The 16,421-nt window shown below is 46.4% G+C and overlaps 1 protein-coding gene across 6 annotated transcripts in view; it reads right to left on the bottom strand.

Moving 5' to 3' along the window:
* PRDM16 (PR/SET domain 16) overlaps positions 1–16,421 on the bottom strand; it is a 338,929-nt gene that overhangs the window by 310,721 nt on the left and 11,787 nt on the right. The window lies entirely within an intron of this gene.

Below are 16,421 nucleotides of genomic sequence, written 5' to 3' on the forward strand. Positions count from 1 at the left end.
CTCCCTGCCATCTCTGGAATGGCCCCCCCTGCCCAGCGCCTGGAGAGGCTCAGATCGGCTCCAGCACCGTGGTGGCAGGGAGCAGGGCAGGTCCCCGACCCCCAGCAGCCATTCTGCCACAGGAAGGGATGGAGTGAGGATGGAGAGGCCGAAGGCTTCAAGCCAGGGGCTGGGCTGCTGACTCTGAACCCAAGGTTTGACAGGTTAATTTGGAACTTGGAGCTATCTGCAGCCACCATCTTCAAAGTTGCTCGAGTCAGATAATTTCTCTGCTCTGGTGCACTAACATTTGTGAAACACTGTGAGCTGTTTGAATTTGAGGTGTTTGAGAAGGAAAAGCATGAGGATTTCCATTAGCTTTTTTTATTATTTGCCCTAATAAGGATTTCCTGCTCATAGTCGCATGCTTTGCCGTGGATTAAAGCCCTGCTCCAAAGGAGGAGACAAGTCAGTGCTCTCCAGAACCACTTGGCTGTGCCTTTAAAACTATTTCCAGCATAATCCTTTGTAGATGATGCACAGCACAAAACCTAGCAAGGTCTGTCAAGGCATTTTTAGCATTTGTTCTGTTAAAAAAACAAGAAAAAAACCCTGAGGTATTAGGGTGCACTAATCTTTAAAAAGGTTAATTTATTCATAGAGATTTTGACAGAGATGTATGGCTAGGCTGGAGTCCCAGGCACTTCTTCCCAAAGGGAGCTGCCAGTGCTCAGACAGCTTCCCTGCCACACGGAGAGGGGCTCCAGGAGCGGACCAGGCAGCACCACCCGGCAGGTTCCTGTGCATCCCGAGCTCTTCTGCTTGCTGTGAGCAGCCCCTGGAGCTCCCTCTGCTCCCAGCCCAGCCCTCTGCACACCGTGGTCACGTGCTAAGTGCGGGCAGTGAAGCATCACACTGTCTTGGAACCCAGTGTGTAATGAACCCAATACTGCAAGGAAACTGGGATTGTGTGGCTGAGCTTCTCAGCACTGTGCTGGCTGCTGGCAGCAGGGGGTGGATGGCATGGGATGGCATGGGCAGCATATGGTGCTGTCTCAGTGAAGGCTTTCAGACTCATCTCTCCAGGCAGATCGTTCTTCTGCTGGGTTTTACAGGATAGCATTTTGGCTTTCTAGACATCATCACTCAGGCTTGTTCTCAGACAAAGTTCAGTGAGACTACATGTAATTCTCTGGATATTCTGAGATAACTGATGTTCCAGAAAGAGATACTGTGCTAAATAAATTGTATCCCTGATATAAAACACATTGGAAAAAGTGGACCACGGTTTGTAATATTTGATCATGCCCTATTTTTTCCACTGGGAACAGAGTTTGATCCATAACTGCACAAAGACCACTCGCAGGTTAAAATTGTTCTTACTCTTTGCAGCTGAAGCAGGGGGTGATGCAGAGCCTCCAGACCCTACAGAGGCCTCTGGGGCCTCCAGCTGTCAGGATACCGTAGGAACTCAGCCTGATAACTGATTTGGTTGCTTCTTTTTAATTTGCTTGGGGTCTGTGCAATTAAAACTAAAGTTTCCACCGGGTGCAGAAGGATAGAGCTAATTTGTGAGTGCCCTCTCGTTTCAGCAGCAATTGCTCAATGTCAGGAATACCTGCACTGTTTCCTTCCAGCCCTTGACCAGAAGAGGAACACATTCCTGGCGATATGGACAAACCATACCTGGGCTGACCTGTTAGAAGCAGATTACCTGCAGCCAGCCTTGCTCGGCCTCCTGTGTCTCACCTGCATCTCTGGCACTGCAGGGGACAAGGGACAGGCTCAGCCAGCGTGAGCCAAAAGCAATAATGCTCCACTGACCAGAGCTAGTTAACTGCTAGTTTAGATTATTAACCTCTTGTGTGTAATGAGAGTCCTGAGGCTGCTTAAGCCACAAGACCAAATTTCTCCTAACCACAAACATGGAATCCTCATTAATATGAATCTGAGACACTTTCCCAGGAAGAAATCATTTGTAGAATGTAGAATCTACCCAGAAGCAAAGGATGCTGGATTTAGAAGTATGCCTGAAACTTCAGCAGTTCAGTTTAATTTGTCCCCAAGGAGAGGGAGGAAGGTCTGCAATGAGAAATTGATTTTTATTTTTAATTGCCAGGTGTCACCAGGCCTTAAAGAGAAAGTTTTCTGATGATTTCCCCAATGCCTCCAAATACTTGTAATTATTTTCTGGGGAATTTTACTTGAAAAATGATCTATTTCTAACTGAATTTAAGCCTGTGTTATGCAAACAGTAAACCAGCTTGTTTGAAAGTAATCTTTACCCAAGGGCTAGCAGAGGAATAAAAATAAATAAAGTATGAGAGGTTTTTACAAAACCACAGACACCACCAGGCTTTCCAGGTCCGAAGGAAGAAAATCGCATTCCGAGGACTCCCCTTTATACTTGTGCAACTCGCGTTTTTTAAGATGTGCTTCAGTTGATACTTGGATTGAGTTACCCAACAATCAGCACCTGCTGCCTCTGGAGCGGAATGCGGCCGCGTCCAGCGGCATGCAGCAAATGGCTGAGGACAGGGAGCTCAGTGATTGCACGCATCTGAAGAGAAGGTGAGGGTTCAGCAACATGACAACTCATTTTCAACTAAATCGTTGATTTTACCACTGTTCAACCCTAGGACAACCTTCTGGGGTTCCCTACATGGCCACAAGCGTAGTTCACAAGGTAGGACCCGGGTGATGCCTTGCCTCCAGAGCAGCTGCCTGCTCCCATCGCTGGAGCTCGGCCCTGCTGGCAGGTCCCTGAGCCACGGTCCTGCAGCCAAGCCCCGGGCACAGCCCCGTGTGGGATCTGCACAGCAGCAGCATGAGCTCCCCTCCGAGGGGCTTCTGACCTGACGGGCTTTGAAGTCGAAGCGAGCCGTCCTCCCAGGTGGGATTATGCTGTAACAGAAACGGGGTGGCTTTCCCAATTGTTCTGCCCGCTCCCTGAAACACGAATCCCCTCCTTTATCCTCAAAGAGCAGCGGTGCTGGCTGAAACCTGAAGACTGCAGGAAGGTGGAGGCATTTCTCTGAAGTACGACGGGAAGGACCTTAACCTTGTACTGCCGAGATAACACCCTGTGGGAAAGTGTGCTTCAGAAACTCACATCCTCTGATAGCAACTGCCCAGCAGAACTGCTTCAGAATCAATGTCCTGGAAAGCATCAGCGCGTAACGCGCTATCCCCGGTGTCTGAGCTACTATGCTGGCAGGAGCTCTTCGTAATGACAATCGCATCCCCCCCTGCACACGCTGGTTTGCATTACAGAGAACATGGTCCAACAGAAAGCCAATTTCTCTGTGCTGCAATTGGGTTTGGACTAATTCCAAGCAGTCACTATCTAACAATCTCTTTCCAGGAGTTCCCACTCACTTCTCCTGTATCAATCTATTTTTATGTTGGTATCTTGTTTTAATCTTTCCTTTCACATGGATGTGAGTGCAATACCAAGAGCAGATGTGGCTCATTTCTGTGTACAAGTCTCAGTCGTAATACATTTAAAGAGCTTTCTCAGGTGTGTTTGTTTGGCTTCTGTAACGTGTGGACAATGTTTTTCATTACGTTTATTTGTGGCAGGTTTAGTTGAAATCAGAAGGTTCAGTTGAGCAGGTTTTCTCTCCCACTCCAATTTAAACCCATTTTGCAGTTTTAGCAACAAAGGGATATTAACAAGGATTTCACTATTGCTTGGCTCAAGGGAGGGCTGGAACCCCCCCTGATGTCGGGACACCGCATTTCTGCCAGCTTTACCCGCAGGGCACGGCCGGGGCGGCCCTACCAGCTCAGAGCTGAACCAGGAGGCACAGGGCAGCTCCTGCCATGCACACCGCGCCTGTGCCATGCACACGCAGCAAATGTTATTCTGCAGCCTGTCGATAAGGAGCATTCCACCAGCATGAAATTCCCTTCAAACCACACACTGTGCGGCAGTGAATTTAAACAAGAACTCACAACACAATGGCAAGTAATAATGGACTACACAGGTTTCATTCCCGATGGTCATCGCTAGCTCAAGTGACAAATAAATTCCACAGGCTTCCACCTCTTCCTGAAATACAAGAGCTTGCGGGATCAGCGAGGATCAAGACGAGCCATCGAGTGCTGCCAAAGCATCTGAGCAATGGGAGCTGCTCAGCTTTCCTCTGTCTGTGGGCCACAAAGGGCCGTCACACTCGCAGCCACTTATCTCACTTACACTGCTGCAGGATTTCTAATGCTGTGCTACAATTGTCATTTTGGTGTAAGTGAACCTCTTACAGTGGGACCACATCAGACTTTCCCCGGTCTATTGGATAACAAAAGTACTTCACAATTTCATTTAAAATAAATAGGTTTTCATGAGCGAGGTGTAAAATCCCCCCAGTGCAGTTCAGAAACCGTGTGCAGCTTAACATCCAAATAATCAGGAACGTGACACAAACCCCTTCTGACCATTCAGATATTAGAAGATCCCAAGATTCCAAATTTTGCAGCGTTTTTTGCTACCTTTTAACCTTCTGCTGATGCATCTGATCAGTTACATCAGGGTCTGACAGCCTGCTATTGCCCCTTACCAAGCACTTCATCCACAGGTTCTTCTACCTGTGCACAGTTTAAAATTGCCTGCTAAAGCACTCCATTTGGTGCAGATGACATACACGTTTTCCAAAGTGATATATCATCAACCTAAAACCTTCGAAGAAACTGCACCAGAGAAAGACAAAAGCCACAGCACTGTGCTTCGCAATGCCACATCCCACCACCAGCTCCACCACCTCCTCCCAGGGACCTGTAGGTATGGACTCCCCTGCCCAGAGCACTTCCCAAATTGCACTGAGCATACTGCAGCCCTACGAGGACCTCCAAGGCCCCAGTACCTCCTTGTGACCTTTCTTCTTCTCTGGGTACGCAGTGATGCTGGAAGCTCATTTCGGTGTGTACATCTGAATAACAATTCTGATAGCTTTATAATTTTTGCTAGGTTTCTTTTTTACTTTCTCTGACATTTTACACAGGACAGATGTTGTCACCAAGGCTGCTCTTGTAAACTAGATATGGAGATGGCCTGGATTGGGTTACCTTGGCAAAATAGTTTAAAGTAAATAAAAGGATGGTTGGTCTCTCTCGGATGAATTAGCTTGATTGGAACTGTCAGGTTAAAAAGGTCTAAATAAACAGTTGTGCATCTACCCTTAATGGAGTTAAGCACCCAGGACAAGCAGTAAGGACACCCAGAATGAAAGCCTAGATGAAGGAATCCATCCCCGCACAGACGCGGGTGATGTGTGTGTAAGCACACATGGGGCCTTGGGCTTCTGGAGACCACAGGTTTGATTCCCAACAGCCACTAGAAGTCGTAAGGCTGTGCTGATTCCTTTTTCCTGCTAATAAATAATGCCATGGAAATAGAAAGGTGGAGTTGAGGATGTCTGGAGCTGGGAGAGATCACCTCTGCTTCCTGGAGCTTCTCAGCTCCCTGCAGAGGAAGGACGGGACACTGCTCCAAATCTGTGCTTCGAACTGGTTAAGTCCTTACAAATCAAAGTTATTACATTCCTCTGTCTCCTCCCAAAGGACTAAATACATCCCAGCCTATTTACAGTGGTGGTGCATAGACCCTCCCCTCCCCTTCTGTGCCCTAAGTAAATTAATTCTTCATCGGCTGTAATAATCTGCAGAGCAGATTTTTGCGTTGTGCATTGGACACATCTGTGCAGTCCTGCCACGGAGGTGTATGAACACCATCAAGGGGTGGTTCATCCTGTAAAAGGGAATTTGATGATATCTAGGTGTAGATACTTGCACCAACTCAGGAGGAAGTGCTGTAAAACTCAACCAGGCATCATCCTCCAGCCCATCAGTGCATTTAAAGGCTCACAGTTGCAACATTACCCGTGCAACAGAGGAAACACTGATAATCAGAGACCCCTCACTGTAGGACCTTCTTTTACATTTGCCACTTTGAGCTGCACAGACTGAAGTTTTCATTCAAATCCATCATCTAAATAGCTCATCTCTGGTTTGGTCTTGTTTGTACACAAATAAAGAAAGACATAATATGCCTTGCTGAATATAGCCTATGGCCAACGCAGTCCAAAACAACCAGGAGGTTTAAATTCCAGCTTTTCAGAAATCACGGGATGCTGTGAGGCCTTCCCAGCTAACAGCTATGAATAAAGCACAGAAATAGAGGTACCTACACAAAGAATTTGGCCCATAGCAAACATACGTTATTGTAAAATTGTCCAGAAAATAGATGCTGTTCAGACCAGAAATTACCTTAAATGACTGTTGAGTTGACTGGGTTACAATATTTTAAGGATCATAAAAATAAATATAGTTGTCCAAACAGAGAGATGCAGTGTGTTGCCAAGTAAAACAGCCCGCACGAAGGGGTGCTCGCCCCGCGCAGCGCTGGGCTGCCTGTAAACTCCAAGCGCTGGGATGAAGTGACTCTTTGTTCAGTCTGTGTGTTTAAAAATTGACGAGTGCTCCGTGGTATCAATCATGCCTGTCAGACAGCACAAGTGCAGATCTGTTACACTTAAAGGGTTGTCAAACGAGACATGATTTAATTTGTCATTTTTTTTCTCTCTCTCTTAGTGCGGCATGCACGTGCTCTTCATTACTCTTCATCATCGGGGAAAATGAATACATTTTTTGTATAATTTTTTTTCCTCGGGAGGGTGGAGGGATGGTTGTTTACCAATGACCCAGCACTTGTGAAGAGATCATAAGCAGCTGTTCCCTACATGCCCTCACGATCTGAGAATTTAACGAAGCCGCGGGAGGGGTGGGATGGGAGCAGGGCCGCCTGCGCCGGCGCTCAATGGACAAAGGCCTTGCCACGCACATGGCCCTGCAGCAGGCGCTGCCCTGGGCCTCCACGAAGCTTCCCTTCCCATCAACCCTGCGTGAAAGAAACTCGTTCCTGGGATCCTCACGTTGTCCATGGGAACAGAGCCCACGGGAGTTTTGCCCACTTGAGGACTGCAAGATGGAACTCAAAAACCACCAGATTTCTGCAACCCTGTGAGCAGGGTTTGATTCCTGGGAGAAGCCTTTCCTGTTGTGACGATGCAGGAGGAAGTAAAGCAGATGTGTGAAATATCAGAGTGCTGTGGAAAAGAAAGGATTAACTCATTTGTTTCACAGTTAAAGTTGAGATTTTTTTTCCAAGCGACATCCAGCTGCATTCTTCAATTCACATTTCATACATCGCAAGAAGCTGGATTGAAGAATGTGAAACCCTGTCTCATTACTGGTAATGACAGCTCTCCTGCCCTGCCCTAAACAATGTCTGCCTTCTGCAAGCACAGTTTCAAGCAGCCAGGCTCACACCAGCACAGCAGATGTCACCAGCATGTCCCTGCAGAACCAGCAACCAGGCCGGCCCTCGTGGAGGAGCCTGAGCTGAGATGCTGCTCATTCCAGCAACTCCTAGGGAAACATTTTACAGGTCCCCAGTGACAATGAGCTTGAATTAAGCACGGTTCTAACCTGGCAGGTCTCGGCCGTGTTCCATCCTGGTAGAGCAGCAAGCTCATATCTGAAATGATCCCAAGACAAGAACCTAGAGACACGGCACCAGAACTGGAGAGCGCTGTCTGCCAGCAGGACCCACCCAACACCTTCAGGCCTTGAGCAGAGAGAACAGGAGCCCTACAGGATGGAAATGCTGATTTTCTTCCCTACGCCTCCTAGCTAATTTTCAGCTACAGCCCCTTGGGCATCTGACTCTAGCCAGACTTTATTTCAGTGCTGATAAATGTAGCCGGGATGTGAGGAAAACTACCAGGACAATTTTATCCCTCATGGTAAAGGAACCCATATAATGGACATTAAACCCACAGAAGGTGAACAGCAGCAATCCCAAGCCTTCACCTATAACACAAGCCCCAAAGCAGCCTCAGTGCCCAACAATGAGATATTTCTCAAAGACTGCTGCTCAAAGAGAGCAGGAAAATGCGAGCACACTGCCAACACCCGCACACCCCACAACAGCAGGGAGTTTATGTGATAATGAATTATCACAGAGCCTTAGAGAAGGTCAAAAACCAAATATCAGGGCAAACCACTCGGCCACAGCTCTACCTTTGGCCTGAACAACACCATTCCAAGCACCATATCTGTAGGATGAACATGAACATCCCCATCCCTGGAGGTGTTCAAAGCCAGGATGGACGGGGCTCTGGGCAACCTGATCTAGTGCCCGATTTAGCGGTTGGCAACCCTGCCGCAGCAGAGAGGTTGGAACTGGATGATCTTTGAGATCCCTTCCAGCCCAAGCCATTCTGCGGTTCTATGAACACGAACAGCTAAACAGAGCAGATGCCCCTGGAGCAGCCAGCAGCAGGAGGGAACCAGGGGGACAGCAGGCCCTAAGCACATGCTTGATGGCTTTTCTGAACTGTGTCCCAAGTCCTGCTTTACCTATTAATGTGAATAGCCCTATTGAATTCAGTCGGGCAGCTCATGGGAATACAGATAGAAAACTTTGGCTCTACTTCGGTAAACTAAATTTCAAGAGCAGTCTGAGTATACCATAACAAAGACCCTAAAGCCAGCGAGGACCATGAAAGGAGCTCATTTCATTACTAAATCAATTTATAAGTATAAACATGGAGTTATCTGACTAAAATATGGGTTTTCCCTGTTTGAAATACTGCACCTCCAACTTACTAGATGTCACCAATAGGCACCCCTTAAGGAAGCAGGCAGCATGCTGCCTTTGGATACCCAACCATAAATCAAGAGATTTCCTGAAGTCTGCCTGGAATAGTGGAGAGTAGCCAAAACTACATGAAGTGCTATTTGTGTGCTATTAGTTGTGGGGTGTGTGGGGGGAGTGTGGGAAGGAAAAAGGGGAAGAAGGAAAACCACTTTCTTAATAGTTCCTATGATATTTGGAAAACATTCATTCATTGCATCCATTTATCAGGCTTCCATGTAATAACTCCAGGTCAAAAAAAAAAAGAAACCCTGAAGGGGTGGTGGGGAGAGGAAATCAGGGATACTAGGTTTTGACTGGGAAAAATTGGAATGTTGTCAGTGTTTCCATTTAAAAGAAATATCGTAATTACAAAGCGATGTTTGTGTCTAGGTGCCATGCAGTGGTAGCAGATGAGGTCAATTTGTTCTGCTCAGCAGTTTCACATCTGAACAACAGTCCAGTCTTAGAACTTTTAAGATTTTATATTCAATCAGTGCAGCCTCCCATATATCCACTGCAATGCCCCTAATGGCTGGACAAGCCTTGCCTAGGGGAGGGCCAGGTCCCACAGCAGGGCCCTGAACCTCATGCCCCCCAGCCGTGCCTGCAGCCAGGTTCAGCAGCACTGCCACGCTGCAATGCTGCCATGTACGGCAACGAAACGTTGTGTTAAAGAAGGGATCCCTACAAGAGAACACACCACCACTGCAGACACGAGCTGGGCTCCTCTGGGCCGGAGTTCCAGAGCCCTACCCTGCTTTCACTGGTGACCAAACATCACAGAGTCATCTAGTGGCCAAGGGAGATCCTACAGGGGAGCGTTTCCATTTTCTAACATGAAAAATGGAAAGGTAGCGAGCAATTCGCTCCCGGTATCTAATTTCATTGTGAATTTGAAAAATGCATCAGGAATCAGGAAACTGAAATGAAATAACGGGCATACGTGAAGCCAAAGCCAGAGGATGGGAGCAGGCCGCTATGAGAGCATTTGAGCTGTCATGAGTGACCTCCCCTGCTGAGTATTGATACCGGCTTAAATACAAAAACTTTGTGTCAACTGTCATCTGCAAGAAAGACAGATCTCACTGCAGCGAGATCGCAAATCCTTTCTCTCATATTTTAGCAGATCACATCCATGGCTGTCTTTTGATGTTTCTAGCTGAGAGAACACTTTTATAAAGCAAAACAAAACAAAAAACCTCCTTGGGAATCCCTGTAGGTGCGATGTTTTTGATTAGTGCTAATGTTTTTCTGGCCGGCTGTGAAAATGCATTTAACTATAATTGACTAGGCATTGTAATTCCAAAGCTTTATGAAACAAAAATCCACAGAGTGACAATCTGATACAGAAATCTGGCAAAAGATGATGTATCTTGCTCCTCAGAGACAAGCTTAATGGAATAAAAATATTGATCTAATATAGAAAGATTGGATATATGTTTTCCTATAGCTTCCACTATTATCAAGGGGGCAAGGGAGAAAATTCTTAACATGAAAACCCATTCATATTTGGAATAGTTTCCTCTTAAAGGAAATGGTGTAATTGTAATTTCAGCGCTCACTGCGCTGCAAACCAGACAAAGCACCGAGGACTGCACACCGGAGAGGAGTGGTGCAGGGTGACGACACGGACCCATCTTCCCCACTTCTGTGATTCCACTATTTCTGATTTCATTCACATTGGAAGCAGAGGAGAGCGAGGCAGGAGGGGATAAGCAATTCCGTTCCCTCAGCAGCACCACAGTTACCCTACTGCTTTATTCTTTCGGCCAGAGAGGGACTGAAATACTGCTGGCCACGTCCTGAGGAGCTCCTTGTTACGGTGGCCAGAAGGAAATCATGTGTCATCTCCACTCAACCCCAGAGCTGGAAAAAGCAAAGCCTGCTTGATTCCCATACAGTACATTTCTGAGAGTACCTTTAATTAATGCTCTAAATTGGACTTTCTTGCAGGAAAAACAAATCTGTCGAGGGAACAGACTTTTTAATTTGTGAAACAAGGCGCTCAGCTGTGCAGCAGGAACAGTGACACCGCCAATTTGGCTCTGCTGGCTGATGCTAACCTGAGCGGGGCCGCAGAGCGGGAGGGCAGCAGTGATGGAGTGCCATCAGGACCCATCCACCGCCGGCCCTCCTGCTTCCTTCATCCGCAGGGAGCTCTGTGCATGATCTCTCCCTCTCTGCATTTTGAAAGGGGGAAAAAAAAGACTGAAAAAAAGAACAACCCAAAAGAACACTGCGGATAAAGAAAAAATCACAGCATCGAATCAATTAATGCGAGTTCTTCCTAACTTCCATGCAAGCTTTGCCTTCAATTAGCATGATCTCACTGAACCCTCTTGTGTAGGCCTGGAGCAAAAGCAATGGAAACTTTCTCCCTTCTTGTTTTAATCTTTCACCAAGTCCTGACTTTCGCCTCCAGCCCGTCTAATTGAAACTAATCTTCGCGGGCGAGGCCTGTCTCTTTCCCTTAATCCCTCTCTAAGGAAGCTCACATGGTCCCAATTACAGCCACACCGGCCCCTTTTATTCCCCTCCTCGTCTCTTTCTGCCAGTTTCATTTTTTGAAAGTTTGCATTATTAACTCCATGCTTGCGAGTTCCTGTCTGTCACGGGGGCCTAGAGATGTTATCACTGGTTGCCGATGTATAAGGTTACCATGAAAGCATTTTATGGATTACATTTTGCAAAAAGGCGATAGAGGGCATGATAGCTAGCACAGTGGCGAGCTTTATAGGAGTTTATATCTGCAATAAATGAGAGGCCAAGGAAGTGTTTATCTTGGACTTAAGTGTATACCTGCTTAGCTATCTGAAGGCAGAGACAATAACAGCTAAGAGGGGATCGCTGCCATTCACTGCAGGGCTCTCACAGAGGTGCCTGTGCGATGGGCTGCAGCCCTGCGAGGGAGGCAGGCAGAGCCACGGCCAGCAAGCCCGGCCGGGGAATGTGTTTAACATTATGGAGTTAATGAGGTTATGTGAAGGCAAAGATAGCGCTCGCTGGTTCCCAAGCTGGCTCCTAATCCCAAGGCAAAGCCTAGCCCACTAATGCTGGAGCTCAAACAATTTATTAAAAATAGACAATTCTCTTTCTCTTCCTTTTTTTCTATTTTTTTTTAATATTTCCTTCTCATAACTTGCCTAGTCGCAGGCAATAGCTTCTGTGTTCCTCCAGCGCCATGATTTATTGCTTGCTTATATAGTTTCTGGTTCAAAGCTAGCGCATAAATCAATCATGGTGGTTGCTCCCCTGAATACATTCATGTGAACTCCTGCTGGAGCCCTGAGAAGCGCAGTTCAGCACCCTACAGCCACCTCCCTCCTCCCCATCCCCAGCAAAGCTCTCTGGGTTTCACTGAGCATGAGCACACGCATCCCCAGACTTCACCTCCTCTCTTAAGCAGGACAGCAGCTGTACGGGAGAAACCTCCTCCTGCACTGGCACTACGGATGCACGCAGCTCTGGAACCACAGATCTGCCCACTCCTCACTGCAAGTGGATGGCAGTTGAAGTCTGGCCTTTCTGTAACTAAGTAATGGAACATAGCAACCATCTGGGTTATTTGAGTTGCCAAAAAAAAACCAACAAAAGCTCTATTTGCTCATACTGTCTCCCTTTGGAGAGAAAGTAAAAATGAGGGAAAGAAGCCCATGTGAATGCCATCCCTTCCATGTGAATTTATATCTCTGTGTTATGTACCCAGCTTCAGCAGCTATCCTGGCTGACCCAGCCCCAGGGCCAGGAAGGACAGGCTCCTTTTCCACCTGCCGAGCCAAGCTCAGCTCCAGCTCTGGACGCTTCCTGCAGCAGGGCCACTCACTGGTCTGCTGGAAACCCCGTGCTCCTCATCCATCTCATCTCCCCCCATCATCAGGGTACCTGCACCACGGGGCATTTCTCATGGGCCTGGAAGGGGTGAATGCTGCAAGAGCGCAGGGCGTTAGCTCTACAGGCAGGACTTTAGTAATATTTCGCAAGAAAAAAACTCAAAATGTGGAAAAAACTGATCAGACCAAAGGCGCTAAAACTAGAAATGTAGAAATTCCTGAAGTAAATATTTGAAAGAAAAAAAAACGTATCACTTCTGTCAGCCAAAACAACTTTTCTGTAATTTCAAAGCATTTCATTTTATGAACATTTGATTTTGAACATTTTTAAATATGTTCAATTCACTAGCTTCAAAGCAACAAGTAATTCAAGCTACAAAGAAAAAAGACTATTTCTTTTTTAAAATATCAAAATAACATATTTTGACAAACTCGGAGCATTTTTCCAAAACACAATCCAAGTCAAGAATGTCAAAAACCTTTCCCACAAGGAAAACTGGCATTTTAAAGATGAAATAATATCTTGCACATCTGGACAACGAATTCTTGGCCAACGCTAACTCACGAGCTGTGGTCTAGTTAGCAGTGCTTCCACCTGTAGAGCTGCAGCAGACACAGTGAGGTCCTTTAGGAGTCAGCCACAGAGCAGGCACCGCGGCTGTTTCAGGCACTCCTGCATGAAGCCTGCTCACACTTTGGCTTTACATGTTCCTGATCTTTCTTCATGATGGCAATACAACATGTGCTTTTCTTTCGTTGTTCCATGTTATTTTTTTTCCAGTATGGAAATCTTCAGGACTCATTTGTCATTATTTCACTGTCTTTCACAAGACACTTTTCATAAATTCCTGATAATCTTGATAGAATAATAAAACAACCGAGCCTGTTCTAAGTCTAGCTGGGAAGGTGCTGATGCAGAGGAGCATGGCCCTGTATTTTTAAAATTTGTATTACTGATACAGATTTTACAAAATCATAAGAGAAAATACATCAACACATATGTACATATGTGATTCTTGATGTCTTTCTTTCTGGAAGATTAGATCTTCTTGGAATCCTGCCTCTTTTTCTGGCCTAGGAAGCACAGTTAGCAAGAAACTTCACATTGCAGCCCCTGGTTTGCTGCTGATTTTTTCACACATGAGCTGAGAAGTAAAAACTCATGGCATAACATCAGACGTTTTATGGCACAGCAAGAAGAGGTCATTCTTTGCCTTTGCCTGTGATATTTATGAGGACTTAGAGAATGATTAACTGAGGAGGATGGTGGAAATGAATCCTTCTAAACAGTGAAGCTTTGGATTCTCCAACCAAACGAATGGCTTTTATTCCAGATTTATGATCTTTTCACAGCCTGGTGATGATGAGTAATGACCTATCTTCACACTATTAAAGAATTTATTATGACTATTTATCACTAAAGTAACATAACAAGACTTGAAGAGGCACAAAATAATGCTAGGAGAGCAGCCAACGTTGTCTTAGCTGTGAACTTTCCAGAATACCATACGGCTGAAGAGCGGCTAGCAAAGGAGGGTGTCTGCTTCTGAGCACATGCCCTAAAGAGAAAGAACTAAGGGAGAGTGTGCAGCTGGGTAGGAGAGAGCACAGAGCCCCAGGAGGTAAGTAGGCAAGGGAATACCCCGAGGGGAAGAGAGACACAGAACAAATTTACGTTCGCATACACAACTCTTTTTCTCTCTTTTTCCAGGATCTGAGGGACGCTCTGTAAGGATGTCCTCGGAGTCACACAGCATTCTTCACAGCATTCAATTCATACCAGAATTCTCCAGTTTTCAGTTGTAAAACTCCACCAGAATTACAGCTGCCTTTGATGCTTTTCTGGTCCATGAAGTAGCCTCAGCCCAGTACAGAGGGATAAAAACCCACACCACTTCTGCCCCTCCATCAGCTTCGAGCTAAGCACTAAAATTCTCATAGCGGAATTTCAAAACTGAGCTAAATGCTGAACATACTGCTCCTGAAAGTCACACAGCCCAGCAGAGAAATTCATCTCTCTGCGAGAGACCACAGCCGCGCCTGCTCCCCGAGCTCCCGTCGCAGTGGTTATGTACCGGGGCAGCTCTTCCCAGGGAAGCGGGAGCAAGAACGGATTTCCTCCAGTCTCGACACATAAGAGAGATCAGGCCTTCCCACTTTTGAAGCAGGCTGTCAGTAAATGTCATATTTTATTTTGCTTCCGAAAGACAAACATGGCAACACATACTTTGTCAGCAGGCCAAAAGAATTATAACTGTATTTTGCTGAAAGCAGTGTTGATTTCGATTTAGCCTAGCACTTCTTGTAAAACTGAATTACACTGAATTCACTCTAAACAGCTGTGACATTGGCATCTTTATAACATGCGCGCGCTGCTCGCTATAGTAAGAGTGCAACTGATGCTCAGGGGGAAGGCAGCTCCTCTCGACAGCACAGAAACGAGAGCTTGGGCCAGGACACAAGAGCCAGTGGAGCAAACAAGAAGAGAGAATTCCTAGAGGAGCATGGCTTCTGGACAGCTGCAGCTGGTCCCCTGCCAGGTCGCTCACAGGGACAAGGAGCAGAACCCATGTGGGTCCTTGAAATCTCATCCAGTCACCGGCCAACAGGCCCCAGAACCAAAGCAGGACGTTGAGTTGCACACTCCTGCTCCCATGCCAGAAGGAGGTGGTACGAACGGTCAACATGTGCAGAACTCAAAGACAGTGGGCACTACTGAAGTGAACAGAGCAGCCGGAATGTAATTTAATGGAGTTTAGATCTGGCCTAACATTTCTGAGGCAGTGGCTCCTCTCTTTCCACAAGGTATTTTTGTTCCATAATTCAAGGAGTTCCAGGAAACTCCACAGGGTCAAACCCAGGTCTGAGCCAGACACTGCTCTCAGGCTCCTTGGTCGCAGCGCCTCAGCCCCTCACACAGAGCTGCTGTGCTCACCTCCGACACTTTCTCATTTCTTTAGGAAATTGTGCCACATTACTAGGCAGTGCCTAGCTGCGGCAGCTGGTTCTGCTGTGACCATGTAGGTGGATGAGGGGAGTCACTAATACCTCAGTGACGGTTTCTGTGTTCTCAGAACTGAATCTCAGACCCAATATACCAGCGCCAGGCTCCAAGTTCCCAAAGCCCATCTGTAGCAATCAATAAATAAACTCTTAACGGTGTCTTCTGCAGCTTTTAATAGACTGGAGTACTTTCACTGTCAGCTTTTAGTGGGCAAGATGTAATTTTCCAATAAACACCACCTCTTCCAAAAAGCAGCACTTTCTGAACTTTTTCCAGAATCCAAAGGTTTTGGCTGCAGCTGCAGCAATGGGAATCAAATTATAAAAACAAAATCCCTCCTTTCACTCCATGCTTTCAAATGTTTTTCCAGGGCTGAAATGAGAGGCGCGCTCACTATTTGTTTCTGCTTCTGTTGGCTTTTAAAAGCACAAGAGGGTAAAGGAGCTGGATGGCTGTAACTTTCACAGCTTGCTTATGTACACAGTGCCATAACCTTTGTGTCTTGCTGTGAGCAGCTGCACTGCAATTGTATTAGTCTGACTGACTGTAAACTGTGTGGTAATATGTAAAACACATTGTGAGTGATGATGACTAATTGGAGAACATCTTGTGAGACACTCTAAACGTGTGTAAAATGTCATCCAGCTGTAAGCTGCATTCTGTCGTGGACTGACTGTATTACTTACCAGAGCTTCAGGGCTCAGCAGCAACTTCAGAGAGAACAGATGAATGGCATAAGACGACGCATCCCATGTTTCAGCCTCTTCCACTTTCAGTAACCGATGGCTGCAACTAAGGTACCAATTTTACTCGAGATTCAGAGCATCCTGGCTAGAAGACCCTGACTGCCAGTGGGAAACTCAAATAAGCCAGCTGCATTTCAAAAATCTATATAAAATGCTAATCGTAT

The sequence above is a fragment of the Numida meleagris genome, chromosome 20 (genome assembly GCF_002078875.1).
Source record: "Numida meleagris isolate 19003 breed g44 Domestic line chromosome 20, NumMel1.0, whole genome shotgun sequence".
Lineage (NCBI taxonomy): Eukaryota > Metazoa > Chordata > Aves > Galliformes > Numididae > Numida > Numida meleagris.